The following is a 24,248-nucleotide window of genomic DNA, read 5'->3' on the forward strand; positions in this document are numbered from 1 at the left end:
TTGGGTATGACTATGACTAGATCTTCGTTGCTATGAATTACAATGTTTAGTCAGCCATTGATCTTTGAAAGTGTTCTGCATTTACGTTTTGCGATCTCAGAAAGAGCTAGTGAGATACCACCTATTCATATTTCTTCATGCTTGTTTTGATTGAATTGTTGGTATCTGAAACTCATTATTATTTGCTCGCTAGCTGATTATGCCATTGATATTAGTTTACCGTGAGACCTATGTGTCACTTGCTTATGTGGTTAACTTGTGAACTTGCTGAAATTCTGGTTATGAGTTAGACATAGTTGCAACAACACGATGAAACGGAGTTTGTCAAAGTTTTTCTTTCTCTTTCAGTTTGTCAACGGAGTTGCTTGAGGACAAGCAAGGTGTCGTGGGTATAAGTCTGACAGTAGATGTGTAGGGTACGAAAGGATGGGCAGAGCCTTAGCTACGGCGAGGTTGTATGAGTTCAGGCCCCTCTACGGTGGAGGTAAAATCCCTACGTCTGAGTGCTCTTGGGAGCTTGTTGTCGAGTGGAATATGGATTACAGTGAATTGCTAACCCCTGCACCAGTGGGGAAGGGCGGCTTATATAGAGTGCGCTGCCCTTCACAACGGTTCGGTGCACAGGGGTGGAGTAGTGGCGAATAAATGCCTACGTTATAGGTAACGTATGTCTTAAATGCTAATAAAGGTACATGGAAACGTATGACCGTTGCCCTCCAGGGGGGTTACGATGTACAGAGTGGAATCCAGTCGGTAAGTTTGATACGCTCCGAATGCTCATCTCCGACTGGATGATGGAGGAATCGTCACCGACTGGATGATGGGAAGTCCTTAATTCAGTCGAACTGACTAAGGGCCTTATCCCTTATGAAGGGTAGTCCTTGGGTAGGACCCACAGGGCAGGCCTATGACCCTACCCTAGGACTATAACCCCATCATTAGTCCTCGAATGGATTGGGGTTGGAACGACGAAGCGATGCTTGGAGTACGGATCCGACTGGTACGGATGCGAGTTTGCCGTTGTTTGCCTCGATCCATTTTATACTCTTGACCAGTGATCCGAGTGGATGTATTTGTGAAACGAACCGTACGGGACCGAGTGCTTCCGTGGTATCTTTTGACGTGACGAGTCAACTGACAGCGGCGGATATTCTGGGATCCTCAAATTTCGGTTGCCGCGCGCTCAGCGGGGATGTCGACATCGTAATCGAGTAGTATCTGCCGCCTCGATTTCCGCGCCTTCATCTCCTCCACTAATCTCGCAGCAACCGGTCGGGGGATAAGATTTTGGGGCCACCTGCTAGTGACCCAGTCGGAACCTTATTTAAACCTCTACAGCGAGGGTTTTTCGTTGCACTCACCTGATAGCTTGCACTTGCCCCGCTTCCCTCGTCACCTCCTGCGCATCTCAAGCTCCTTCCTTCTCCTTCTCCCCCGCGGATCTGCAGCCTCCACCCTGACAAAGGGGCAGACGATCAAGCTCGAGGCGCGGAAGAAGAAGGGGAAGGCGGCGGCTCCTGCTCAGCGGCGGCAGCGAGCACTGCCGGCGGGTTGGATCCAGGGGGATTTCCTCCCTTCCACGGTGACGGAGGAGGACATGCTGGAGCTGGTGGAGCACGGCATGATCAAGCACAAGACATGGAGGTTGTCGACGGAGGGCGAGACCGAGCCGGCGCCCCAGGAGGGGGAGCGCGTCTTGCTGCTCAGTCACGTGCACCGAGGCTTCTCTCTGCCTCCTCATCCCTTCTTCAGAGGTATTATGAACCACTTCGGGGCGCAGCTCCACCATTTTCCTCCCAACGCAACAGCTCATCTCTCTGCCTTCGTCGTGCTGTGCGAGTGTTTTATCGGCTGTCCTCCCCATTGGGGACTTTTCAAGCACATCTTCTGTGCTAGATATCAAACCATCAAAATACTTAGCCAGTCGGATGACAAAACTCACCTACTCCAGATCGACTTGGTTCTACTGCCAGGACGTTGCTTGCCCGAATGCCGCGACTGGACTGCCACCTTCTAGCCTAGACCGACCGGCTCCGCCTATGCAGCTTGTGCTCACGAAGATGGAGAAGATCCATATCCAGCCTCTGGTCAATGCATTGGTAGAGGTCGTCCGCAAGGGGGTCATTGGCATAGATTTGCTGGAGATTTTTCTGGGTCGGCGTATCCAGCCATTGCAAGCTCGACACCACGCCATGTGGCACTATACGGGGCCTGAGGACTCCACTCGGACTAACCCCGAGTGCATGACCGGGGATCTTGTGGCGTCATGGGTCCTCAACATCACAGGAGCCTGCGATAACCCCAGAGGAGCCCGACGAGTGAAGCCCTTCCGCACGGACAAACCTCCGCCGAATGAGGTGAGTATAACTTGTCGAGTGCACACAATTGTCTTAGATTTATCGCTTTTTCTTGTATCACTGTCTGACGTCTGATGTTGTCGACTGTATCTCGTGAGCACAACTGGTTTTCTCCTATCTCGAACGGGAATCCGGCTGAGGAAGAGAATGGTAGCCAGGAAGGTAGCATGGAGAGCGTCGAGTACGTCTCCGACAGTGGGGAGACGGAGGAGGAGTCCGGAGAAGAAGAGGGGGAAGATGAGGAATAGAGCTCCCGACCCCCACCACCAGAGCCTCGGACTAAACGCCGTCACGAACCTGTGGCTCCGTCAGCTCCCCCAGCGGCCTCGAGTGCCCAGCCAGCTCCTCGTGTGGTTCCGAGTGCCTTGCCAACTTCTCCCGTGGTTCCGAGTACTCCTAGCACAAAAAGGACCAGGGACTCTGCTGCTGAGCCTGCGGGCCAGACCTCTAACGTGGCCAAACCGAGTGGATCCAAGCCTCGGAAGGCTTTGCCGCGGACGAGGATCAGCGTTCCCGTCGCCTCAGGGTAAGTATATTGTTCTTCTCTATTCTTCCAGCATTTGATTGAACTCATGCTTATTGGTCGAGTGAATTTTACTCGACAGAGCTGCCACCTCCGCCACTTCTGTGCCACGCCAGGAAGACGATCCCATGGATATGGACAACGTTACCACTTCCCAGCAAGGTACGTCGTGGCGACTCCGAGATCTTACATTATTGTTTCACGAATTCTGTCTTTGGTCTGGCCCTTTTTCCTGTGGTCTCACGTCATTCGGTCGAGCTTCTTTCAGAGGTGATTCATGTGGAGGATGACGACCAGAAGAGGTCCGAGCAAGTTGCGGTGCCTGTCCTTGAGGCTGTTTCGTCTGTTACTACTCCCGCCATGGACGCGTCGCCAACCGAGACAATACCGTCGACTCAAACGGTGCTCGTCGCTGCTGAACTGACTGTAGCAGGACTTGGGATGCCCAAGGAGTCTCTTGTGGTGCCAGGTCCGTCGACTGTCCAGTACGACGCCCAGCGCCTCCTGGAAGATCAGTCTTCTGGTAATTCTTGCCTCGGGATGTATGCAATAAACGGCACAGTCCAATCGGGGATGATAGCAAGAATCTCCATGATCAACGCAGATGAACCCACTGGGTGTAGTCCCCGAGACCACTGTCGACTGCTTGCGTCGGCAGGGGTCTGAAGAACTTCGAGTTTTTATTGTTGTCCTTGTTGAATTTGTCTGATCGTTTCTTGGCACTGACTTGCAGAAGACTTGCGAGATGGGATCAGCGTACAACACTCTGAGGGCTGAAAAGATTCAGTTTGCTGCGGAACTGGATGCAACAATGCTTGCCTTGGCTGGTCTGAAGGGTGTTCTGGCTGAACGAGAGAAGTCCTTGGAGGAGTCCCGTGAGGCAAACAAAGCATTGGTGGCCGAAATGGAGAAAATGGGGAAACAAAGAACCGAGCTGATGGGACAGATGCAGGTGATGAACAGGCGGTGCATAGCACATGAGAAGTACGTCAGTGACTGGGCAAGGAAGATGATTGCGCTTCTCGGTGGTAAGTTCTGTTTTTCCGAGTGCTTCTTGACTGTGTATTTCATTCTGCGCTTACTTTTTTCTCGTCTTGTCTTTGCAGATTTTTGCATGGACGTTGAGGCTGAAGCAGCTGACGTTGAGCAGTCGGTTCTTCCGAACGTTCCACTCGGCGAGGACGCCAATCAAGACATGCTCCGAGCGCACATTCGCCTGGGCAAAGTGGGACCTTTCATCGGTCGACTGAGAGAGGTCGTCGGCCAATCGACAAGGAGCTGTGGCCCGAAGATGAATCTCGGCAAGAGATGGAAGGGTTGATGACTTGGATGGAGGAGGTCCCGAACCGAGTGCAGGCGTGGAAGAAGTCTGCGGCTCGCTGTGGTGCGGACGTGGCGCTGTCGCTGGTCCGAGTGCACTGCGATGAGGCTCGCGAAGAGAAGCTGAAGGCGTTGCAAGTCGCCAACACCAAAAAGCTTCGATTCGAAGATTTCATGAAGACCTTCCTTGAGAGCGCCACTCGCATCGCAGACGGGATCGACCTCGACGCTTTCGTGGAGCCTGCCAGTCCCAGTGCAAGTCCTGACGACGCTTGAGAAAACGTTTACCTCGGTATGCCGAGTGTTAGTTGTATGAAACTTTGGCCACTGCTGTTGGCTGTCACATTCGTGTTTCGGTGTGGATAAGCTTGATCTACACCGAACCAACTAGCTTTAGATGAACTTTGAATTTGAATCGAATCATTTGCTCTTCCTTTGCCAAAGAGTTGTTGACACGATTTAGGCTCGTGGTTTTTGTTTGGCGTTTCTTGGTGAAGCCAATGGCAAACATGCGGAGCAGGTAATTGTCAGTTGTCTTGACATCTGCATGACCCTCACTGAGGGTCTGCTGAGTCTCCGAGTGGATCTGTAGGATACACTCGAAGGCAATTGTGTACTTAGGCGATTCGTGATCGCGGCTAAGTCTTCGAGTGCGACTGTAAGGTCGTACTCGTTGCGAGTTGTTACTCATGTAATTGGCAGTTGTCTTGACATCTAGATGAGCCTCAATGAGGTTCTGCTACTCATGTAATTGTCAGTTGTCTTGACATCTACATGAGCCTCACTGAGGGTCTGCTGATTCTCCGAGTGGATCTGTAGGATACACTCGAAGGCAATTGTGTACTTAGGCGATTCGTGATCGCGGCTAAGTCTTCGAGCGCGACTGTAAGATCGTACTCGGAGAGATTTGTTACTCATGTAATTGTCAGTTGTCTAGACATCTACATGAGCCTCAATGAGGTTCTGTTAAGCCTCCGAGTGGATCTGTAAGATACACTCGAAGGAAGCTTGCTATTTAGGCGATTCTTAATCCCAGACAAGTCCCCGAGTGCGATGTTTAGCGCACACTCGGAGAAAGTTTGTACTTAGGCGATTCTTGATCGCAGCTAAGTCCCCGAGTGCGATGTTTAGTGCACACTCGGAGAAAGTTTGTACTTAGGCGGTTCTTGATCACAGCTAAGTCCCCGAGTGTGCCGTTTAGTGCACACTCAGAGAAAATTTGTACTTAGGTGATTCTTGATCGCAGCTAAGTCCCCGAGTGCGACGGTTAGTGCACACCTGGAGAAAGTTAGTACTTAGGCGATTCTGGATCGCAGCTAAGTCCCCGAGTGCGATGTTTAGTGCACACTCAGAGAAAGTTTGTACTTAGGCGATTCTTGATCACAGCTAAGTCCCCGAGTGCGACGTCTAGTGCACACTCGGAGAAAATTTGTACTTAGGCGATTCTTGATCGCAGCTAAGTCCGCGAGTGCGACGTTTAGTGTACACTCGGAGAAAGTTTGTACTTAGGCGATTCTTGATCGCAGCTAAGTCCCCGAGTGCGACGTTTAGTGCACACTCAGAGAAAGTTAGTACTTAGGCGATTCTGGATCGCAACTAAGTCCCCGAGTGCGCCGTTTAGTGCACACTCGGAGAAAGTTTGTACTTAGGGGATTCTGGATCGCAGCTAAGTCCCCGAGTGCGACGTTTAGTGCACACTCGGAGAAAGTTAGTACTTAGGCGACTCTGGATCGCAGCTAAGTTTTTTTTTTAGACCGGAGTCTGCGACCGCGGAAGAATTTTGAATCTGCAAAAACTCAATCTGCTTTGTATTACTTCAACGATACTTGTTCCTTACATTGCTTCAGTCGACGGTCACATGTAGATGTGCTTCAGGAGGTCTCCGTTCCATGCTCGCGGCTCGTCCGTTTCCCTGTCGAGGTTGTAGAGTCGATATGCTCCGTTGTTCAGTACCTTGGAGATGATGAAGGGTCCTTCACAGGCGGGAGCCAACTTGTGAGGTCTCTGTTGATCCAGTCAGAGCACCAAGTCGCCTGCTTGGAATGTACGACTCCTGACGTGTCGCGCGTGAAAACGCCGCAGATCTTGTTGATAAATGGTTGAGTGAGTCAGTGCCATCTCGCGCTCCTCCTCTAGAAGATCTACTCCGTCTTGCCTTGCTTGCTCTGCTTCAGCTTCGGAGAAGAGTTCAACTCGTGGAGCATTGTGAAGCAAGTCACTCGGAAGGACTGCCTTTGCTCCGTAAACGAGGAAGAACGGGGATCGCCCTGTAGATCTATTTGGGGTTGTGCGGAGACCCTAAAGCACCGAAGGCAGCTCGGTGACCCATGCGCCGGCGGCATGTCCCACTTCTCGCAGGAGTCGAGGCTTCAAACCTTGCAGAATAAGTCCATTCGCCCGCTCCGCTTGCCCGTTTGTTTGGGGACGCGCCACAGATGCAAAATCCACTCGGATATCTTGGCCTGTACAGAAACTTTTGAATCTGTCCGAGTCAAAGTTTGTTCCATTGTCAGTGATTATGCTGTGAGGTACCCCGAATGTGGAGATGATGTCCCTGACAAACTTGATGGCCGTAAGGGCATCGAGCTTCTTGATGGGCTTGGCTTCAATCCACTTTGTGAACTTGTCGACTGCCACCAACAGATGTATGAATCCCCCTTGGCCTGTCCTGAATGGACCGACTGTATCTAATCCCCATAATGCAAACGGCCAAACAAGAGGGATTGTCTTCAACGCAGATGTTGGGTTGTGGGATTTGTTAGACTAGAACTGACAACCTTCGCATCGGTCGACCATATCCTTCGCCATTTCATTCGCCTGCAGCCTGAAGAAACCAACTCTGAATGCTTTGGCGACAATTTCTCTTGAGGAGGCGTGATGAGCGCAGGTTCCCGAGTGAATTTCTTCCAGGATTAACTGTCCCTCCTCAGGGGAGATGCATCGTTGAAGGACGCCTGAAACGCTTTCTTTGTACAACTGGCCATCAATGACAGTGAACGACTTTGACCTGCGGACGATCTGTCTCGCTTGGACTTCGTCTTCTGGTAATTCTTGCCTCGGGATGTATGCAATAAACGGCACAGTCCAATCGGGGATGATAGCAAGAATCTCCATGATCAACGCAGATGAACCCACTGGGTGTAGTCCCCGAGACCGCTGTCGACTGCTTGCGTCGGCAGGGGTCTGAAGAACTTCGAGTTTTTATTGTTGTCCTTGTTGAATTTGTCTGATCGTTTCTTGGCACTGACTTGCAGAAGACTTGCGAGATGGGATCAGCGTACAACACTCTGAGGGCTGAAAAGATTCAGTTTGCTGCGGAACTGGATGCAACAATGCTTGCCTTGGCTGGTCTGAAGGGTGTTCTGGCTGAACGAGAGAAGTCCTTGGAGGAGTCCCGTGAGGCAAACAAAGCATTGGTGGCCGAAATGGAGAAAATGGGGAAACAAAGAACCGAGCTGATGGGACAGATGCAGGTGATGAACAGGCGGTGCATAGCACATGAGAAGTACGTCAGTGACTGGGCAAGGAAGATGATTGCGCTTCTCGGTGGTAAGTTCTGTTTTTCCGAGTGCTTCTTGACTGTGTATTTCATTCTGCGCTTACTTTTTGCTCGTCTTGTCTTTGCAGATTTTTGGATGGACGTTGAGGCTGAAGCAGCTGACGTTGAGCAGTCGGTTCTTCCGAACGTTCCACTCGGCGAGGACGCCAATCAAGACATGCTCCGAGCGCACATTCGCCTGGGCAAAGTGGGACCTTTCATCGGTCGACTGAGAGAGGTCGTCGGCCAATCGACAAGGAGCTGTGGCCCGAAGACGAATCTCGGCAAGAGATGGAAGGGTTGATGACTCGGATGGAGGAGGTCCCGAACCGAGTGCAGGCATGGAAGAAGTCTACGGCTCGCTGTGGTGCGGACGTGGCGCTGTCGCTGGTCCGAGTGCACTGCGATGAGGCTCGCGAATAGAAGCTGAAGGCGTTGCAAGTCGCCAACACCAAAAAGCTTCGATTCGAAGATTTCATGGAGACCTTCCTTGAGAGCGCCACTCGCATCGCAGACGGGATCGACCTCGACGCTTTCGTGGAGCCTGCCAGTCCCAGTGCAAGTCCTGACGACGCTTGAGAAAACTTTTACCTCGGTATGCCGAGTGTTAGTTGTATGAAACTTTGGCCACTGCTATTGGCTGTCACATTTGTGTTTCGGTGTGGATAAGCTTGATCTACACCGAACCAACTAGCTTTAGACGAACTTTGAATTTGAATCGAATCATTTGCTCTTCCTTCGCCAAAGAGTTGTTGACACGATTTAGGCTCGTGGTTTTTGTTTGGCGTTTCTTGGTGAAGCCAATGGCAAACATGCGGAGCAGGTAATTGTCAGTTGTCTTGACATCTGCATGAGCCTCCACTGAGGGTCTGTTGAGTCTCCGAGTGGATCTGTAGGATACACTAGAAGGCAATTGTGTACTTAGGCGATTCGTGATCGCGGCTAAGTCTTCGAGTGCGACTGTAAGGTCGTACTCGTTGCGAGTTGTTACTCATGTAATTGGCAGTTGTCTTGACATCTAGATGAGCCTCAATGAGGTTCTGCTACTCATGTAATTGTCAGTTGTCTTGACATCTACATGAGCCTCACTGAGGGTCTGCTGATTCTCCGAGTGGATCTGTAGGATACACTCGAAGGCAATTGTGTACTTAGGCGATTCGTGATCGCGGCTAAGTCTTCGAGCGCGACTGTAAGATCGTACTCGGAGAGATTTGTTACTCATGTAATTGTCAGTTGTCTAGACATCTACATGAGCCTCAATGAGGTTCTGTTAAGCCTCCGAGTGGATCTGTAAGATACACTCGAAGGAAGCTTGCTATTTAGGCGATTCTTAATCCCAGACAAGTCCCCGAGTGCGATGTTTAGCGCACACTCGGAGAAAGTTTGTACTTAGGCGATTCTTGATCGCAGCTAAGTCCCCGAGTGCGACGTTTAGTGCACACTCGGAGAAAGTTTGTACTTAGGCGGTTCTTGATCACAGCTAAGTCCCCGAGTGCGCCGTTTAGTGCACACTCAGAGAAAATTTGTACTTAGGTGATTCTTGATCGCAGCTAAGTCCCCGAGTGCGACGGTTAGTGCACACTTGGAGAAAGTTAGTACTTAGGCGATTCTGGATCGCAGCTAAGTCCCCGAGTGCGATGTTTAGTGCACACTCGGAGAAAGTTTGTACTTAGGCGATTCTTGATCACAGCTAAGTCCCCGAGTGCGACGTTTAGTGCACACTCGGAGAAAATTTGTACTTAGGCGATTCTTGATCGCAGCTAAGTCCGCGAGTGCGACGTTTAGTGTACACTCGGAGAAAGTTTGTACTTAGGCGATTCTTGATCGCAGCTAAGTCCCCGAGTGCGACATTTAGTGCACACTCAGAGAAAGTTAGTACTTAGGCGATTCTGGATCGCAACTAAGTCCCCGAGTGCGCCGTTTAGTGCACACTCGGTGAAAGTTTGTACTTAGGCGATTCTGGATCGCAGCTAAGTCCCCGAGTGCGACGTTTAGTGCACACTCGGAGAAAGTTAGTACTTAGGCGACTCTGGATCGCAGCTAAGTTTTTTTTTAGACCGGAGTCTGCGACTGCGAAAGAATTTTGAATCTGCAAAAACTCAATCTGCTTTGTATTACTTCAACGATACTTGTTCCTTACATTGCTTCAGTCGACGGTCACATGTAGATGTGCTTCAGGAGGTCTCCGTTCCATGCTCGCGGCTCGTCAATTTCCCTGTCGAGGTTGTAGAGTCGATATGCTCCGTTGATCAGCACCTTGGAGATGATGAAGGGTCCTTCCCAGGCGAGAGCCAACTTGTGAGGTCTCTGTTGATCCACTCGGAGCACCAAGTCGCCTGCTTGGAATGTACGACTCCTGACGTGTCGCGCGTGAAAACGCCGCAGATCTTGTTGATAAATGGTTGAGTGAGTCAGTGCCATCTCGCGCTCCTCCTCTAGAAGATCTACTCCGTCTTGCCTTGCTTGCTCTGCTTCAGCTTCGGAGAAGATTTCAACTCGTGGAGCATTGTGAAGCAAGTCACTCGGAAGGACTGCCTTTGCTCCGTAAACGAGGAAGAACGGGGATCGCCCTGTAGATCTATTTGGGGTTGTGCGGAGACCCTAAAGCACCGAAGGCAGCTCGGTGACCCATGCGCCGGCGGCATGTCCCACTTCTCGCAGGAGTCGAGGCTTCAAACCTTGCAGAATAAGTCCATTCGCCCGCTCCGCTTGCCCGTTTGTTTGGGGACGCGCCACAGATGCAAAATCCACTCGGATATCTTGGCCTGTACAGAAACTTTTGAATCTGTCCGAGTCAAAGTTTGTTCCATTGTCAGTGATTATGCTGTGAGGTACCCGGAATGTGGAGATGATGTCCCTGACAAACTTGATGGCCGTAAGGGCATCGAGCTTCTTGATGGGCTTGGCTTCAATCCACTTTGTGAACTTGTCGACTGCCACCAACAGATGTGTGAATCCCCCTTGGCCTGTCCTGAATGGACCGACTGTATCTAATCCCCATACTGCAAACGGCCAAACAAGAGGGATTGTCTTCAACGCAGATGTTGGGTTGTGGGATTTGTTAGACTAGAACTGACAGCCTTCGCATCGGTCGACCATATCCTTCGCCATTTCATTCGCCTGCAGCCAGAAGAAACCAACTCTGAATGCTTTGGCGACAATTTCTCTTGAGGAGGCATGATGAGCGCAGGTTCCCGAGTGAATTTCTTCCAGGATTAACTGTCCCTCCTCAGGGGAGATGCATCGTTGAAGGACGCCTGAAACGCTTTCTTTGTACAACTGGCCATCAATGACAGTGAACGACTTTGACCTGCGGACGATCTGTCTCGCTTGGACTTCGTCTTCTGGTAATTCTTGCCTCGGGATGTATGCAATAAACGGCACAGTCCAATCGGGGATGATAGCAAGAATCTCCATGATCAAATCAACCACAGCAGGGACTTCGACTTCAGTCAGATCTCTCGAGCTCTTTGGTTGTACTGGTTCCTCTATGAAAGGATCTTCTTTAACTGAGGGAAGGTGGAGATGCTCGAGGCAGACGTCACTCGGGACTGGTCTCCGAGTGGATCCAAGTTTCGCCAATTCATCAGCTGCTTGGTTTTTCAATCGCGGAACATGGCGGAGTTCCAGACCTTCAAACTTTTTCTCGAGCTTCCTCACTGCATTGAAGTATGTGGTCATGGTGGGGTTCCTGACATCCCACTCCTTCATCACTTGATTAACCACCAAATCCGAATCGCCATAGACCATCAGGCGACGGACGCCGAGTGCGATGGCCATGCGCAGTCCGTAAAGGAGAGCTTCATACTCTGCCTTGTTGTTGGAGGAATCAAAGTGTATCTGCAACACATACTTGAGTTTGTCACCCTTTGGCGATATGATCACAACGCTAGCGCCGGAGCCATTCAACATCTTGGACCCATCGAAGAACATTGTCCAATGAGCCGAGTAGATGTGGGTCGATTGCCGTTGTTCCACCCATTCTGCTATGAAGCCAGCCAGAGCTTGAGACTTTATAGATTTGTTGGCCTCGATATTGAAGTCGCAGTATAACATCTCCATTGCCCACTTCGCCACTCGACCCGATGCGTCCCGATTGTGGAGGATTTCCGACAACAGAGCATCAGAAACGACAGACACCAAGTGGTCTTGGAAATAATGAGCCACCTTCTTCGCAGTCATGTAAATCCCGTAGATAAGTTTTTGATAGTGGGGATGCCTCTGCTTGGAAGGAGTCAGGACTTCGGAGACATAATACACTGGCCGCTGAACCTTGTATGCTTTGCCTTCTTCTTCTCGTTCGACTGTGAGAACAGTGCTGACGACTTGATTTGTAGCCGCAATGTACAGAAGAAGGGGTTCTTGATTGAGCGGAGCAGTAAGAACCGGCTGGGTGGAAAGTAGGACTTTGAGGTCGTCGAATGCGATTTGGGCTTCGTCTGTCCACTCGAAAGTATCTGATTTCTTCATGAGTCTGTACAGAGGAAGTGCCTTCTCGCCGAGTCGACTGATAAACCTGCTCAAAGCCGCTAGGCAACCTGTGAGCCTTGGAATATTGTGTATTCTGACCGGCCGCTCCATTCGGACGATGGTCCCGATCTTTTCGGGGTTGACATCGATCCCTCGTTCGGAAACGAAGAAACCGAGTAACTTTCCGCTGGGAATACCGAATGAACACTTGGCTGGGTTGAGCTTGATATCGTACCTACGAAGGTTGGCGAATGTTTCTGCCAAGTCAGTCAGCAGGTCGGAACCTTTGCGTGACTTGACTACGATATCATCCATATACGCCTCCACGTTCCGACCGATCTGGTCGAGGAGGCATTTTCGGATTATGCGCATAAAGGTTGCTCCTGCATTCTTCAAACCAAATGGCTTAGTGATGTAGCAGAAGCACCCGAATGGGGTGATGAAGGCTGTTTTTAATTCATCGGGGCCATACAGATGGATCTGATGATAGCCCGAGTAGGCATCAAGGAACGACAAACGCTCGCAACCCGCAGTCGAATCAACAATTTGATCGATGCGGGGGAGCGGAAAATGGTCTTTCGGGCAGACCTTATTGAGATGCTTGAAGTCGATGCACATTCGGAGCGACTTGTCTTTCTTGGGCACCATGACAACATTGGCGAGCCACTCGGAGTGGTGTACCTCGCGAATGAAGTTGGCTGCCAAAAGTTTAGCCACCTCTTCTCCGGCCTTCCTCTTATGCGCGGCGGACCGACGCAGGCATTCTCGGACAGGCCGAGCGGCGGGATCCACATGCAGTCGGTGCTCAGCCAACTCCCCGGGTACACCTGGCTTGTCAGCGGGCTTTCATGCGAAGATGTCCCAGTTCTCACGGAGGAATTGGATGAGCTCGGCTTCCTATTTAGGATCGAGGGTGGTGGAGATATTTGTTGGGGCAGCGGTGTCATCCGTCGGGTGGATGCTGACCTTCTTCGTCTCTCCCGCCGACTGGAATGCGGACTCCGAAGCTGGCTTCTTCGAACGCATAAAGTCAGCGGGGTCAACTGTCTTCTTATACTCGTCAAGCTCGAGGACAGCCATCTGCTGATCGGCGATCCTCGATCCCTGCTGCAGACACTCCTCGGCCCGCTGCCAATTGCCTATGATAGTGATCACACCTTTTGGGGCTGGCATCTTCAGCTTCAGGTACACGTAACATGGTCGGGCCATGAAACGCGCATACGTCGAGCGGCCCAGAATTGCGTGGTACGCACTCTGGAAGTCCACCACCTTGAACGTCAACTTTTCCTTGCGGAACTTCTTGTCGGAGCCGAAGACGACATCCAACGCGATCTGGCCGAGTGACTTGGCCTTTCGTCCAGGAAAGACTCCATGGAACTGCATGCTGCTCTCGCTAAGTTTGGACATCGGAATGCCCATCCCCTTGAGAGTTTCAGCGTACATGATGTTTAAGCCACTGCCACCATCCATGAGGACTTTGCACAGTCGGACTCCTTCCACCACCGGGTCGACGACCAGAGCCTGCCTCCCTGGGGTGGGTACGTGCGCTGGATGATCCGACTGGTCAAAGGTGATCGCAGTCTGAGACCATTTGAGGAACGTAGGGTTGGTCGGCGTGGCCATGTTCACCTCCCTGTTCACCAGCTTCATTCGACTCTTTCTCTCGACGTCAGCAAAAATCATCACTGTTGCATGGACTGGGGGGAACGGATCCTCCTTGTCCTCCTCATCCTGTTCATTGCCCTTTTCACTCGGTTGCCCTTCACCGAACCCCTGGATCAGGAGGCGACATTGCCGAGTGGTATGCTTCAGATATATGGCGTTGCCCTCTTCATCCATCTTCGTGTGAATTGGACATGGCTGGTCCAGGATGGTGTTTCCGAACTTCTTCTTCTTGGGGGTGAACTGAGCCTTCCCCTTCCCCTTGAACTTGGCATTGGTAACAGCTGCGGCCTCTGCCTGCGGAGTGGACGGAGCTTTCTGCTTCTACTTCCGAGTGCTATTCCCATCTCCATCGGTGACTGCTTTGTGGTTGCCGCTACGAGTGCGGTCCTCTTCTTCGCCATTTGCATAGCATGCCGCTATCTCCATCATCTTACTCATGGAGATGTTGCCTGTTCGACCAAACTTCAGGTACAGATCTCTGTACCGCACGCCTGCCTTGAAGGCGCAGACTGCTTGGTGCTCTGTGACGTTCTCCACTGTGTGGTAGAGGGTCGTCCAACGCTGAATGAAATCGCGCAGGGGCTCATTCTGCTTCTGGACACAGTGCTGGAGCTCCGCGAGACCAGCAGGGCGTTTGCACGTCCCTTCGAAGGTCCTGATGAAGACTCGGGCCAGATCTGCCCAGCTGTAGATGCTTGAGGGAGCCAACTGGTTCAGCCACGCTCGTGCCGAGCCGTCGAGCATCAGAGGGAGGTGTTTCATGGCGATGTGGTCGTCCCCTCCTCCGATCTGGACTGCCACTCGGTAAACTTGCTGATCCCCGTCACCAATCGGAAGTTGGGAGGAATGTCGGCCGACCGGATGGCTCGACTGAAACACTCGGGATCACAGACGATGGTCCTGCTTCCACTCGGACGGTCCATATCGTGACCATCACGGTGGGCCCGGCCCCTGTCGACCCTCCTCTGGGCGATATGCCCTCTCGCGTCGGGCCTTGGATCATAAGTGTCACCGACTGAACACCGATCATCATGATGTCGGGGCCCGTAGGGCCCACCCCGGGGCGGGGTGCGTGAACGGCTGCCTCCCCTGTGTCGCTGATGAGAACCGGGGCTGTGAACTGACTGATGCGTGTTCGTGTGAATAGAACTATTGTGAATCCTGTTGTGCGACTGGGGGAACGCCGAATTTTGCTGCTGCGCCGTGTGCAGCAGGGCACGGATTTGCTTGATCCCTCTGCCAGCCTCTGAATCAGTCGGCTGGAGGGAATCGGCTATCTTGGCGGCGGCAGCCAGGTTGAGGACGGGTGTGCGGAACACCTCCGTGTTGCTCCGCCGAGTGTGCCGACTAGCAGACGGCGGGGCTGACGGCGAGCGCTGGATGTTTCGCCGACCTCATGCTCGTTCCGGCCGGTCTGGTGGGGACTTTCATGGGAGTTGGCCATGTGCACTTCAGCTGCAGGCCCGCGACCCAACTACTCGGAAGGAAACTCAGTCGGAACTGAGTCCGAGCACTGGGACGGCGGTGCCACTACAACCGATTCTAGGATCGCCACTTGTGAGGATGCGTGCTGGCGCGCCTGGGCGTGTTGCACCCAACGCTGGAGCCGCGGACGGCAGGACCGCTTGCTGCGGCACTCGACGACGGCATAGGTTGACACCGGAGCCGACTGCTGGAGAAGAAGGATACCGCGAGCGCCAGCACGGAAGTGCGTGGCCCCGCGACCGGGGAGCGCCTTGACGTCGAGAGGGGCATCCCGAAGCCAAGCCGAATCGTCGACGATGAAGGAGAGAGCGCCGAAGAGGATCTCGTGACCCATGCCCAAATCTCCACCGGATGACATGATGAAAAGATGTAGTCGCCAACTCGCTGGAAGTCGCTTAGACGCCTGCCCCACGGTGGGCGCCAACTGTCGTGGGTATAAGTCTGACAGTAGATGTGTAGGGTACGAAAGGATGGGCAGAGCCTTAGCTACGACGAGGTTGTATGAGTTCAGGCCCCTCTACGGTGGAGGTAAAAGCCCTATGTCTCAGTGCTCTTGGGAGCTTGTTGTCGAGTGGAATATGGATTACAGTGAATTGCTAACCCCTGCACTAGTGGGGAAGGGCGGCTTATATAGAGTGCGCTGCCCTTCACAACGGTTCGGTGCACAGGGGTGGAGTAGTGGTGAATAAATGCATACATTATAGGTAACGTATGTCTTAAATGCTAATAAAGGTACATGGAAATGTATGACTGTTGCCCTCCACGAGGGTTACGATGTACAGAGTGGAATCCAGTCGGTAAGTTTGATATGCTCCGAATGCTCATCTTCGACTAGATGATGGAGGAATCGTCACCGACTGGATGATGGGAAGTCCTTAATTTAGTCAGAACTGACTAAGGGCCTTATCCCTTATGAAGGGTAGTCCTTGGGTAGGACCCACAGGGCAGGCTATGACCCTACCCTAGGACTATAACCCCATCACAAGGTTTTATGCTTGGGGGAGTTGATACGTCTCCATCGTATCTAATTTTCCAAACTCTTTTGCCCTTGTTTTGGACTGTAATTTGCATGATTTGAGTGGAACTAACCTGGACTGACGCTGTTTTCAGCAGAATTGCCATGGTGTTGTTTTTGTGCAGAATTGAAAGTGCTTGGAACGTCCTGAAAATTTACGGAGAATATTTCTGGAAAATATGGAAAATAACTGTGCAAAGATCCACCGGAGGGGAAGGGCAAGTGGGCCACAAGCCTTGTTGCCGCGGCCCCCCTGGCTGCGTCAACCAAGCTTGTGGGGCCCACGTGGCTCTGCCGCCCCTAAACTCAGCTCTATAAATTCCCTTTCGTCCCGAAAAAAATCACGAGAGAAGATTTCATCGCGTTTGCGATACGGAGGCGCCACCACATCCTGTTCTTCATCTAGAGGGCAGATCTAGAGTCCGTTTGGGGATCCGGAGAGGGGAACTCGTCGCCATCGTCATCATCAACCTTCTTCCCTCTCCAATTCCATGAAGCTCTTCTTCGTTCGTGAGTAATCTATTCGTAGGCTCGCTGGGCGGTGATGAGTAGGATGAGATCTATCATGTAATCGAGTTATTTTTGACGGGGATTGATCCCTAGTATCCACTATGTTCTGAGATTGATGTTGCTACTACTTTGCCATGCTTAATGCTTGTCACTAGGGCCCGAGTGCCATGATTTGAGATCTGAAATTATTATGTTGTCACCAATATATGTGTGTTTTAGATCCGATCTTGCAAGTTGTAGTTACCTACTATGTCTTATGACCCGGCAACCCTGGAGTGACAATAACCGGAACCACTCCCGGTAATGACCATAGTTTGAGGAGTTCATGTGTTCACCAAGTGCTAATGCGTCGGTCCGGTTCTTTATTAAAAGGAGAACCTTAATATCCCGTAGTATCCTTTTGGATCCCGCTGCCACGGGAGGGATGGACAATAGATGTCATGCAAGTTATTTTCCCTAAGCACGTATGACAACACACGGAATGCATGCCTATATCACATTGACGAACGGGAGCTAGTCACATATCTCTCCGTGTTATAACTGTTGCATGATGAATGTCATCCAACAAATCACCGACCCATTTCCTACGAGTTTGTCCCACTGCTGTTGTTACTTGTTTTGCTTTGCTGCTGTTACTTGCTTTGCTCTGCTACTGTTACCACTGTTGCTGCTCCTCTTACTTGCTACTGTTGTTTCTCGCTACTGCTGCTACTTGCTACTGTTTTCACTACTATTGTTCCTTGCCACTGCTGCTACCTACTACAATACTTTTTCTCGCACCATTGCCAGGAAATAATATTTCCTGTCCATGGGCAACTTCTGGCGCCATTGGTACGACAGTTAGGAATAGTCTGCCTTGTCACCAGATCGTTTCTGGCACCGTTGCTATCATACTACTTTGCTGCTGATACTTTGCTTGTAGACACTAATCTTTCAGGTGTGGTTGAATCTGACACAGTCAGCTGCTAATACTTGAGTATATTCTTTCACTTCCCATCGCGCGAACCAACAAATTTGGGTTGAATACTCTACCCTCGAAAACTGCCGCGATCCCACGCACTAGTGGGCTATTGCAAGACAATTTCTAATTGTTGAGCAATTGGGACGAGCTCTTTTCTAGCTCCGCTGCCGTGGAGGCATCAAGTCAGGAATAGTTGCACGTCAGCAGTAACGTTCAAAGACCCATTCATTAACTATGGGCAGGTCAATACGGAAGTGCCTAAAATTATGAAAGAGCTACCAGTGTATAAAATAAGAGCACAACCAGGATGCCCACTCGGCTTATCACATTATCAAGTGTGGCAGCTAAAGCGGCTAAGTGTCGGAGAGTTAGAGAAGAGGAACGTGGCTTGGATCCCCAAGCGAAACTATCAAGCCAAGAAGGGTGCAGCAGCTTCTCTTGCAAAACCGGCAGGAGTAAAGGAGGACAAGCACAAAGCTGGTCCTTCAAGATGAGGACACACGACCTATATTTCCATATCGTCATGAGAATGCATCGTGTTTGGAAGCTGGCATCTGTTTGATGGCGTTGTTCACGGGTTATTTCATAGTTGAAAGCCGATTCTCAGTTCTATCAATACTTGATTCGAGTTAAGAGATCACGTAGGTTGCACCAAGGGATACATCCATCAAGAAGCTTGTGTTATCAAGACAAACAAATATCTGAAGAGGCCCTACCTAGATGACAGACAGTCTGAGCCAACTGGTCAATATAAAGTTAGGGCACCCTAAGCATGTAAATGGACGATGGAGTATTGACATCGTCCTGAGAACAAACGTGTGCAAGTTATTTTTCAGCACACAAGCTTTGCCAAAAACACGGGGGCATGTGTTGACAAAAGATTTTGGCACGGAAGAAAATCTTATTAAGATGGATTCAAATGAATAAATGCTCCACATGAAATTTTTTGTGGTGTTGACATGAATATTTTTGAAGTTTGGTCCATCACTGTCCGATCTGATCTTGAAGGTCGAAACTTTGTTCGAAGTGCTGAGATTTCATATTTAGAGTACTGTTCGGTCTATTAATCAAAGAAGACTACCTCATATGGAAAAATGTTCAACAGGAATCGTGTTCGCCTCATCGAGCCGATCGATTTTGATATATATTTTGTCTCAATTGGAGTACGTGTGTGACCTGAGGGGACAAAACAAGATCAGGCTAAAAATTTACTCAAGAATACGGGTGAAAAGTTTGCCATCCGAGTGGAGTTTGCCATCCGAGTGGAATTTGCCATCCGAGTGGAGTGCCATTCGAGTGCCATCCGACTGGATTGCCAGCCGACCATCCGAGTGGAGTGCCATTCGAGTGCCATCCGAGTGGATTGCCAGCCGACCATCCGAGTGGAGTGCCATCCGAGTGAAATTTTCCATCCGAGTGGAGTGCAATCTGAGTGGAATTTGCCATCCGAGTGGAGTGCAATCCGAGTGGAATTTGCCATCCGAGTGGAATTTGTCATCCGAGTGGAGTTTGCCATCCGAGTGGAATTTTCCATCCGAGTGAAGTACCATCCAAGTGGAATGTTTTCCATACGAGTGAAGAATCCTAAACATCCGATTGAAAAGGTTTGAAGCCGAGTTACGTTGGCCAATATTCAATCAGAATATGAAAGATGAGCGCAAAGAGTTGTCTAGATGACTTTGTACGGAGAAGTGTTTAACATGAAAGTTGTTGGTATCATCAAGGCAGTTAACTTTACTTTACGAGTCATCGTCATTCGAGATGGTATACTGCCTATAGAAACGATACAAGATTCGGACAGTAGAGTCAGCCGAGTAGCCGAATCCGACTAGGAGTTAAAGATTATCTCGTGGAGTATTCAATATGACCTTATTTGGAAAAGTAATCAACATAAGAGTTGTCATATCATCGAGACGGTCAATTTTCATATATAAAATGTTTCAATTGGAGGTCGGATGCAGATTCGATGGCCCGCGCAAAAAGCAAGACAGGAGTTTGTGCCAAATTCGGATTAAATCCGAGTTGGACTAGGATTAGGACTCTAGGACGTGATTTGCTTTAATTTTCTTGTAAGGAAAGCCTATATTAATCCTTTACTTGTACGGGAAGTCCAGCCGCCTCTTATATATGTTGGAGGTGATGGCCGATTGAAACAACACACAATCGAACAAATAAATCTACTACGTTTTACCTTTACCTTTATCTCTCTCCCTTGTTCTTCTTCTTTCTCGTTCTTCGTTTGAAGGGCAGAGATCCACGAGGCCCTAGGGGCGGTCAGGACGACGTAGGACAGCCCATAGCCGCCGCACTCCTTGACGGGGTCCCTCTAGGGGGTGTGGGGTTTCAGGTCTCCAAAAGCACCCGTTGATAGTCTTGCGTATCGCGCTGTCAGTCGGGTCTCCTTCGACATGAGCTGCAGTGCATCACCTTCGGCATCGAGGGTACACGGTGACGTGTTCGTGTGTCAACAGAACCTAAAACAAGGATTTGGGATGGAGGGAGTATGATGCATCAAATGTTTAAGAAATCGTAACCGGTAATTGCTCGGTCGGCTTGTGAGTAGCGATTCATCGGTGAATCGGCCTATTAACTGGATTAATCGGTCGACCATTAATCGGCAGATTAAATTGTTACTTGCCAACTTATATCTTGATATTTAATGTATTATTCCATAATTCCACGCACCTATCTATGTAGCATACCAAATTATTCTATTGTAGGCATATAAAAGATAGACAAGAGGTAAAATTCATAATCATTATACATCCAAATATATAAAGTCTCACAATTCAAAATTATCAATTAAATATTTAAAAGTATCAATATACTTGCTAACATACATCACACGATATACTCCAGATAACAACCAAAACCAACAGTTCCATCCACCCGTCTACAAAATTGTAATTCATAATCTACTAATATATGAATGTGATTCTCCACTAAGATAGGGGGAAAGATGGTAGTGCCTTGCCTACTAGTGACACCATTGAGGAAGATATTGGGGAGCATACCATAGGAGGGGATGGGGAGTGGCCCAGTGGGGTGGGGTCCAGCTAGGCGACCAGAATGGCCAAGCAACTAGATCTTGCAGGTGTAGTGTGGTGACTGGCACTAGTGAGGACACGATTAGCCACTAGCCAGGTTAGGAGGGGCTGAAAGGAGAATTAGGAAGTGGGAGGAGGGCCAAACCCTAGGTATTTAGTAGCAAGAGGGGGTGGCAGGGGTTACGTGACAAAATTTTGGGATTCGTTTGTCCATCAGTTAATGGGCCAGTAGTGATTAATCGGTCTCACAACTGATTAATCGGTATCACAACTAATTAATCATTCTAACTGGCCTATTAATCGACATGGCAAGTTAACACGATGAGTAGGTGTTATTCGATTCGGTCACCCTAAGAGTAGCGATTAACTCGCAAGTTAACTGGTTAATCGGACAAATTCTTGAACAATGGTAAATAATAAGGATACATAAAGCTGAAAGTTAACCTGTTATCAATCATATTACCATGGAGTACATACATGGATAACAATTTATGGTCATGACGACAACCATATTCTTTAAACTGATAAACAAAACCTTACTTGATGTTCCTTAAATAATCCTCATAAAGATTATGCTAAAACTCAAAACGAATATTTCTAATATTAATCACATGATGTCTATCTATTATCTATTATTTACTGAAAACAGAAGTCAAATAAGCTATCATGTTTGTCCACATAGATTGAATTACCATGATCATTAATATTAGGAAATAACAATTTAGACATATCGCGTCAAACAACGGGCTATGTATACGAAATGAAAATAGACGTGTACATATACATACGAAAGAGAGTGCAACAAAAATATTAAAAAACACTTATGTCTAACATAGTAAAATATGCGTACAATATGATGGTTAGAATTGCAAACTATAGCAAACATATATTAAAAACCAAAGATGAACAATATGCAAGTGCTACTATTTAAATTTCATTTCCCATCTGTTATGGAACTTTGTTTACGCCATGATGTGTATGTGCATGTTAAACGTGTTTAGCCAGGGAGATCGGATGATGGAACTTTGTTTACGCCGTTGACTCATGAAAATATGGAGGAAAGTAAGTAAAAACAAATACATTAGTAAGAAAATACTGATTTGTAAGTTTGTACTATTTTAAGACGTTGCATGATGGAAGTATGGAGAAACATATTTTTTATTAAAAATATAGGAATATATAAAAGTTTATTAGTGAATAAAAATTAAGTATTGAAAAAATAATACCGCATGCATCTCACGCATATCATGGCAGAACTTTATATCTAGCTCAATCACATTTCACACCGTGAATAATATGTTGCTAGTCGCTTTTGGATAATGTTCGGCAGAGACCTAACATTATGATATGGATAGATCCATATTTTTTTTCACACTCGCATTGCTATTCCTATATCTAAGAAGGATAAAATTATACATATTAAATTTAAAAGCAAATGTCTCACAAATGACAGCACACACAAATTCAAGATTTGGTCAACCCATGGCACATGTTTTTTTATTTTGAGAAATGAAAGCATTTTCTTCTATCACCTACATCATGTACTCATATATTATTATTATATAATATCTTTTAGCAAAACAGCATCGAGTAAATGGTGCAAATAAAGGAACAACGATATAGAATATATTCTTGAGAATTACCTTTCTCCGAAGATGGAGCAACATCTTCAACACTTCTTCTAGAGGTCTTTGAGTCCCCGACATCATCTTCCCTGGTTGTCCCCTTCACCAATTCTTCATTTGGTGCACTCTTGTGGACATAATCCAAAGAATCATTCACCTCTTGCACTTTGTATGCACATCCATATTTGTCAAACATGCTAGCACAAGAGGAGCAACTTCCACGTAGCTTGGAGCCCTAAGTGAAAACAAAGGTGTAAATTTTCAGTCTATAATTGTGACACAAGGGCATGAAACTTACTGCAATTTGAGGTACAAAAGCACATCTACTATTATTCTATCAACCATTTTGATGACATGAGATCTAACAATGTTCTGTTCTCTGGTGTTTATAACAACAGACTGGACAACACAAGGGGTATATAATTCTTCTTGAATAACACAACAAGTTTTCCTTCCAATAAATTTGCTTTAGTTTAATGTTCATCGGAATACACATAACATGAAAAAATACGACATGTCCTAACTCTCTACCAAAGGAAATAAGTAGTAAGGTTAATTTGACTAGCTGGACCCCTCAAACACAGCTAGGCTCGTTGCAAAGACATTCATACATCATAGGGTCATCATATCATGAAGGTTCAGACCTCATAGGGTCATCATAACAAAGACATCCAGACTTAGAAATTCATCATCATATCAGAGAGATTCAAGCTTCAAAGAAAAATTCATCATGTCAAAGACGGTAGGTGCACTTCATACAAAATAATGAACTAAAGCAGTGTTCAAGCAAACAAATCCAGAGGACCTCACGGTCGAGGTCGAGGTCATCCGGCTTGAATGCGGGGTCGTCCTTCTCGTCCATCGATGGTGGTTGCTGCTTCTGATAGAATCAAACAAACAAATAAGTTTCGGTAATGATAACATGCCAAATTGAAACACCATTCATCCATTCATTTAGTAGAAAAATAGCATCTAGTATTAAAAGACACATAAACACAAATTTGGGAATTCCATTAAACTGTAGTGAGTAAACAAGCTAAAATCCTCATAATAAATCTTCATTCAGTTGTTAAACTGAATTTCGAGGATGGAGAACAACACTTGCTGCATCCACATTGAACAAAATAAATAAATAAGGAAGGATTACAAACACAACAAGCAACCATTCGGTCTTACAGATGAGTTGTCAAATCCATTCTTCGAACGGGTTCATTCAGAGGACAAAAATCAGTAGTACAACACACTATGGTGAAATCAGTATGAGGGACAATTCATTCTCCGTGGAGGTCAAGCTCATAGCTAAAGAGAAAGAAGAACATAGAGCTCAGAGAGAGAGGACGACTCACCATGGCTGCACGAACCAACAGATGTTGCCTTCGGGTAGTGTGATGGACATATGGTGGAGATTCGGGAGCGAAGGTGAGGCGTCATCTGCATCTGGTATATAGGGGCATGGTGTGGCGGCGGCTTCTCAAGGGAGTGGGAGTTGCTGCAGCAGTTGGAGGGAGGGGGAGGCACTACAGCTGTAGGATGGAGTCTGGACCGGCAACGGCGAAGACCGGGCCGTCGGTGGATCTGAATCGGAGGACGGTGGCACGTGGGGAGGAAGCAGGGGCGGGTCGGGTGGCGGTGGGGCATGGTGGGCGGAAGCTCACTTACCGAGCTCGATGCGGGACGTGGTCCCAGGAGAGAACATAGCGCAGGCGTCAGGGCGGCGAGTGGGCCAGCAGCG

Source organism: Hordeum vulgare, chromosome 5H (genome assembly GCF_904849725.1).
Source record: "Hordeum vulgare subsp. vulgare chromosome 5H, MorexV3_pseudomolecules_assembly, whole genome shotgun sequence".
Lineage (NCBI taxonomy): Eukaryota > Viridiplantae > Streptophyta > Magnoliopsida > Poales > Poaceae > Hordeum > Hordeum vulgare.